Source organism: Cucumis sativus, chromosome 3 (genome assembly GCF_000004075.3).
Source record: "Cucumis sativus cultivar 9930 chromosome 3, Cucumber_9930_V3, whole genome shotgun sequence".
NCBI lineage: Eukaryota > Viridiplantae > Streptophyta > Magnoliopsida > Cucurbitales > Cucurbitaceae > Cucumis > Cucumis sativus.
The window spans coordinates 15,834,820-15,841,247 of record NC_026657.2 but is presented as its reverse complement, the minus strand read 5'-3'; the positions used below and the strand labels follow the sequence as shown (position 1 = coordinate 15,841,247).

The window sequence follows — 6,428 nt, the reverse complement described above, 5'->3', positions numbered from 1 at the left end:
TCAAATGTGAAATGAAGGTTAGTTTCACAAATACTTTAATAAGTGGACAGTTTTTTACTAAGTGTACATACACATATTTAACATATACTTCTACGTAGGTTGGGACCTCGTGTACGCTGGCGTTTGAAACACAAGATAATATCATTGCCCACGAGATAATATTTGATGCAGAAGGTGACGGTGACAACATAAAGGTATCAGTAGATGTTGTCTTAGATGATGAATGTGCAATTTCCATCCCAACGAAGGAAGGGCTCATGAAAATGACGTAGGAAGTGGGTTCACACTTAATGTGGCCACGACATCTTGTTCTTGCTGGGAATGACAAGGTAATTGAATGTCTTATTGAGATGAAGATGGAATATCGGTAAGCACATTGTATTATGTTTTTTCGTATGCACAAACATAGTATTTACTTCCTTCTGATATCTATTTCTTTGTTTCCAATTCCATGGTTCTCATGCTGGATCATCCATTTATAAAATTAATGATGCAACATATATACGCATGGGTATATTCTGATTCTTTGCAAAGTTATCAGTTGATAATTGACATAACGTGTCACTATTGATGTTCTACTTGTGCTATAGTAATATTTTATGTTTTTATTATGGCAGTATCATTGCATTGCCCATTTGTCATGATCCATGTATGATAAAATCATTATATTCTGAGAGTAGTTGATGAAGAGTGATGACAAAATTCAGATGAAGTGTTTCAGCTTGATTTTGGTAGTTCTTCACAGTTTATTAAGAATGTAGAGTGATGCAAACAGATGTACTGGGGGAACCTAGCTTTCTAAAGGATGGAGGATCTAATATGGAACCCGCTTTGTCCACATTATACTTTATAGCTAATCTATAACGAATTCGTATTTCAGTTCTTTTACTTCTTTCCATTATATCCATCAACCATTGGACACTATCCTTTTAGCTTACTTTCTTAAATTTTCTGGAAATGTCTGCTATATTCATATTGTACTCTTTTGTCCTGTGATGTATGTTTATATTCATGTTGTTTTTGTAGGTTTTATTGGAGCCTACAAAGTTCATGAAATTTCCTTCAAAGAAGCTAATCAGAGTCACTCAAATACACTGGCTGTTTTTAGAAATGTTGGATTTGACCATGGTTCAAGCAACAAAGAATATTTTCAAAGGTGAAGGATTACCGGTTGGTTGTTTATGCTTGTACAAAAAATCATGTTATATGTATTATAATGGTATTTACACTGGTTTCATTAAGGGTTGTAATTCCACACTTATAAATTGTTCAAACTTGATTGGAAATGTACGAATATTACAAAGTGATTTATAGCATATTTATATTAAATTGTCGACCATTTGTTTCTATATGAGTGTTACGTATTATAACATTATTGTCATTCAAATGGTTCGTGTAATGGCAGAGCGACAAGGAGAATAGAGAAAAACGGTAGTAATTGAGGAATTTGCAACATGAAATAAATGTCATAATACATGAATTCGTTACACTCCATAATTGTTGTCAATATTAAAACAATGATATTTTTGTTATAAAAAAACTGTCACGATTGCCCTATATTTGACAAGAAAAAAATGTCGTCAATAGCAAAACAATAACATTTAATTTTCTAAAAAAACTGTCACGATTGACATATATTTGACATGAAAAATTGTCATAAAATACGAATTCGTGACATTTTAAATTGTCGTCAATTTCAAAAAGTTGACATTTATTTTTAGAAAAACTGTCACGATTGACATATCCTTGACATTTAAAAAATGTCATAATAAACGAATTTGCGACATTTTTTAGTGTCGTTAATACACAAATGATGACAGCTATTTAGTGTCATAATATAAAACATGACAATTATTTGTTGTCATAAAATAATAATTAACGACATTTATTTTCTGTCATTGAAAAACTTATTGCAACAGTTTTCAAAATCTGTCATGGAAGAACTTTCCATGATACGCGTTACTATGACTGTAAATAAATGTCACAAATTTTATTTGCGACATAAAATAACTGTCGTCGTAGACCGTTTTGTTGTAGTGTTTACCAGTAGTTCTTCCTCAAGTATCTGTGCACATCAATCTTCATCATAGGGCCTTCATCAGATTGGAGTATGTGATTAGGGCCTTACATTAGCTATAGCAATTTCTAGAGGTAAATAAATTCCAACTAATTAAAGTCGATCACATGGCATGAGAAAGGTATATGTGTAGGAGGTTTTTTTAAGTGCTCCAAAAAGGAAAATCTAATCCTTTGGTATACAATTTAGTAAAAAAAAAAACCCCATTTAGAAAAAAAAAAAACCTCACGTAGAAGAAAAAAACACCTCGTTTAGGATAGAACAGGAAAGATGAATCATCTTATGTTTTGTTTCTAGACGTTGGGATATCTTAATTTGTTACATTCTAGATATCGATCGATCTTTATGCTTTACTTTTCCTTTCAAGTGATTAACATCTGACATCTGCCTTATCTTTATGCTTTACTTTTCCTTTCAAGTGATTAACATCTGACATCTACCATAAGGCAAAAAAACAAACATGAAATCTAAACGATCTTATTAATCTCACCATGAATGGGGAGTCCACTTTGAAATTGGTTTAACCAATTTCTAAAAATAGAATCAAACATAAATTTTTTCAATATATGCGGTGAACGTGGATCGAACACGTGACCTTCAGATCTTCAGTCTGACGCTCTCCCAACTAAGCTATCCCCGCTTCATGAAAGTTGGGGATATATTTAATCTAAGTTTTTTACCATGTTTTTCATTCTTTAAGTACAAAAGTTGAATTTTAGCTCAAACATAAAACTATTTTATTTTATAATTTTTAGAATTTGACATAGTTTTTGTTGGCTTTTTGGCCCTTAATCTCAAATTAATTTATTTTAATTATTCAATTAATTTATGTTTTGATGATAACAAATCTGATTTTTTTTATTGACAATTTTATTAATTTGAATAGACCATATCGTAGAGCTTGGAAAAATGATTCTAACGCCTCTTGAATCATCCAAATCGAAGTTCAAATGAAGAAAATATTGCTAAAAGAAGGTTAACGGAAAAATACCCGAGATGGTGACGTGGCGACCAAGCATTCAATTTGAACCAATTAGAGAAAGCCACTTGGAGCAATGAAGGAGTAACAAATGTGGCTTTTTGTTATGTTTTATTGGCTTTTATAAAGAAAATGAATTTAAAAAGAAAATGATTTTAATAATATTATTTTCCTTGTGTCTAACGGCTAGTTGTTTAAAAGATGGTGAAGTTGCTTTATTGATTTCATTTTAAACAAAGTATTTTGAAAAGACATATTATTATATTATTATTTGTATTGTGTCTAACGGCTAATTAAGTTTAAATCTCAACCATTCATTTTTCTTTTACTTATATCTAATGACCCAAATGATTTTGAATTTATCTTTCATCTCTTTTTAAATGCTTCACATTTACACAAGATCAAACAAAATCTTAACAATCCTCAAGCAAAAAGCCAACATTGTTATTCTCTCTAAAGCTTCCAATTTTTATTCTTTTCATCTTATTGTATTGTGAGGATTAAATTTGTGAGCTTCAAATTGTATACTCACTCTTTTAGAGAGTTTTCTTTTGCGTGATTTAAAAACTTCAACATATTGTAACGGTTGGATCCTAACCCGTGGAAAGGATCGGGTTTGCTCTTGAACCCGAAAAAGGAGCAAGAATCGGTTCGGCTCAAATCCGTGGAAAGAGTCCAAAGAAGATTTTCAATCAAAATCCCAAGAGGTGCTTGGGAAAGTGGATGTAGGTTGAGTTTAACCGAACCACTATAAAATTACGGTGTCTTCTTCTCTAACTCTTTTCTAATTATTTTTTAATTTAATTTTAGTTACATACTCTTATTGGTTGAGTTTGATTGCATACTTCCATTCATATATTTTTATCAATCTTGTTATTTAACAAAGTTTACAAAGTTCTTTATTTAAATTTAAAAAGTATCTAATTAGTTGATTTTACTTTTTATTTGTCAAAAAGTTTATTTAAACCCTATTCACCCCCTCTAGGGTTGCCATACCGATCCAACAGTTTTTTGTCACATTGTTAAAAATAGACATTAAAGCAAGAGATATTTTAGTGGTGGAATAAGTGTTTATAAGCTCAATTTAATTTTTAAGTACTAAAAGGAAAAACAAATATTTATCAAAAGAAATCTAAGTATTTTGAAATAAAGCCTCGAATAATCATTTTCATCTCCATACTCACTAGCCTCATCTGGTAACTCAGTCTAAAATCTCGAACACATACTGCATCTTCTTTTTTCTGGATTAGGCATATGAAATTTTCTTTAACATAAAAATTCAGTTTCGTGTTCGAGTAAAATTCCTTGAACAAATTTTCAAAATTTTCCTTGAAAAAAATTCCAAAATTTTAGTAGATATTCAGTCGTGAAACCATTACGTTTTAGAGCCTTGTTTTTTTCCAATAAGCATAGGACATTTTTAATCTCCTCGATCTTAAAGCGAGCTGTTAAAAACTTCTTTTGACAATGGTTCATTGACTTTCGTTGTAAATTGATAGTAATTACATTACAGCCTGGAGTCTTAGTGTATAATGATCTATAGAATTCCAAGATAAGGTCTTCAATCTCCTTGAATGATATTGTCAGTAATTCGTGATCGTCAATTAACTCAGCAATCAAGTTTTTCTTTTTATTTGCTGCCAAGATTCGGTGAAAAATTATGGTATTTTCATCTCCTAGACTAAGTCAATTGAGTTTACTTTCTTGTCTCAAATTCCTATCCTCAATGCCCCAGATTGAAAAGATTTAATTTGAATGACATTCTTTCATCTCTATCCATGATGATTTTTTCTAAAGATTTGCTTCCTTCAATGGGATTTGGAAAGGTGACCAGTTTGGCCACATCGAAAGCACTTCCCCAATGACGGTCGAGTGTAATTATCTTGACTGTTGTTTGTGTACACTGACTCCATCTTCTTCTCATTAACTATCTCCTGATTGTCAACCTCCTTCCTTTTTCCTCTTGTTGAGGTTGTGGGTTGGTCATTTGCCTTATAAGGATAATTGTTCTTTCTTGTTGAGGTTGCCTCTCATGTTGATCTCCAATTGAGGTTCCTAGATCTAATGACTATCATCTCTTCCACTATTTATGCAAAAGAAACTACTTCAGATAGAAAACCAAATAGTTGCAGCTTTATCTTTTCCTTGATATCGGACCGAAGGCCTCCCACAAATCTTCCAATTTGGTGCTATTCATTTTCACTCAGATTTATTCTTACACTTAGGCGATGAAACTCTTCAATATAGTCAGCTACTATTCGAGTACCCTTGCGGCAGTTTTGGAACTAATTGTATAGGTTTGTTCATAATTTTGGGATAGGAATCGTGCCTTCAATAAATTCTTCATTTTCTCTCAAGAACGAATCAATTGCTTACCACACCTTTGCCTATTAATCTCCAACTGATCCCATCATGCTGAAGCACCGGCTCGAAGTTTTAAGGCTACAAAATAGACTTTCTTAGGTCCAAGCGTGTCCATGTAGTTAAAAAAGTTCTCGGTGTTCTTTATCCAATCCAAGAATGATTATATGTTTCGTTTACCATTGTACATTGGGAGATCGATTTTCATTTTATAGTCATGGTATTCTTCTCTTTTGGCTTTACATCATCTATTATTTCGTCTTGCCCACATTTCTTCATTAAAGTTTCAAATATTTTCTTGCTCGTCACCACTCAAGAAGTCATCTTCTTGAAGTTCCTGCCATGCTTCTTGGTCTTCGTCAAAATCGTCATCAAAATGTTGCGACAGGGTGTCATCGAGTCTCCTTCTATGTAAGCCTTGTGGATTGTTGAAAATCCTAAGGTTTCCCTTTAATCGTCAGCCTCTTCTGTCACCATAATGGTGATCGTTCAAAAGGCTTGCTTCAATATGTGGTGGCGCTAGTAGTTCTTCCATTCTCCAGTTCAATAAATCTACATTTTTCATCAATCAATCAAACGTGTTATAAAGATCCCCCAAGGATCCTTTGATGGCCAGCAAGCGAACCGTTAATGTCTTTAGAGAGAGGGCAGCGATCTCCTCTGCTTCTTCTTGTACATGGTCGTCCCCCGCAGCTGGGTTTATCACTCTCCGGCCAGCCATTCGTCCTAAGAATCGAGGCTGCTTTTATAGCACTTTGATGTAATTCAAAGTTGGATATATTTCTCAAATGAATTCTCTGCCTCTTAAGACTAAGAGATGGTGTATTTATTAATGCTTTGTAAGTTTGTTACAAAGTAGTTACAAGAAAATTGTTTATTAAACAGTTATGTATCTTAATCGTTCTAACTAACTTTAGCTATCTCTACCCTTATTCTTATTACATCATTCCACCCCCTTAAGAATAGACTGATCACAGAGTGCATCAATTAGCAAGTGTGAAGTTGTCTGGT

The 6,428-nt window shown here is 32.7% G+C and overlaps 1 non-coding gene across 1 annotated transcript; it reads right to left on the bottom strand.

Moving 5' to 3' along the window:
• Positions 1-2,644: 2,644 nt before the first annotated feature.
• Positions 2,645-2,717, bottom strand: TRNAF-GAA. Its single transcript has one exon. It is a non-coding gene; the product is annotated as a tRNA-Phe (tRNA).
• Positions 2,718-6,428: the final 3,711 nt, after the last annotated feature.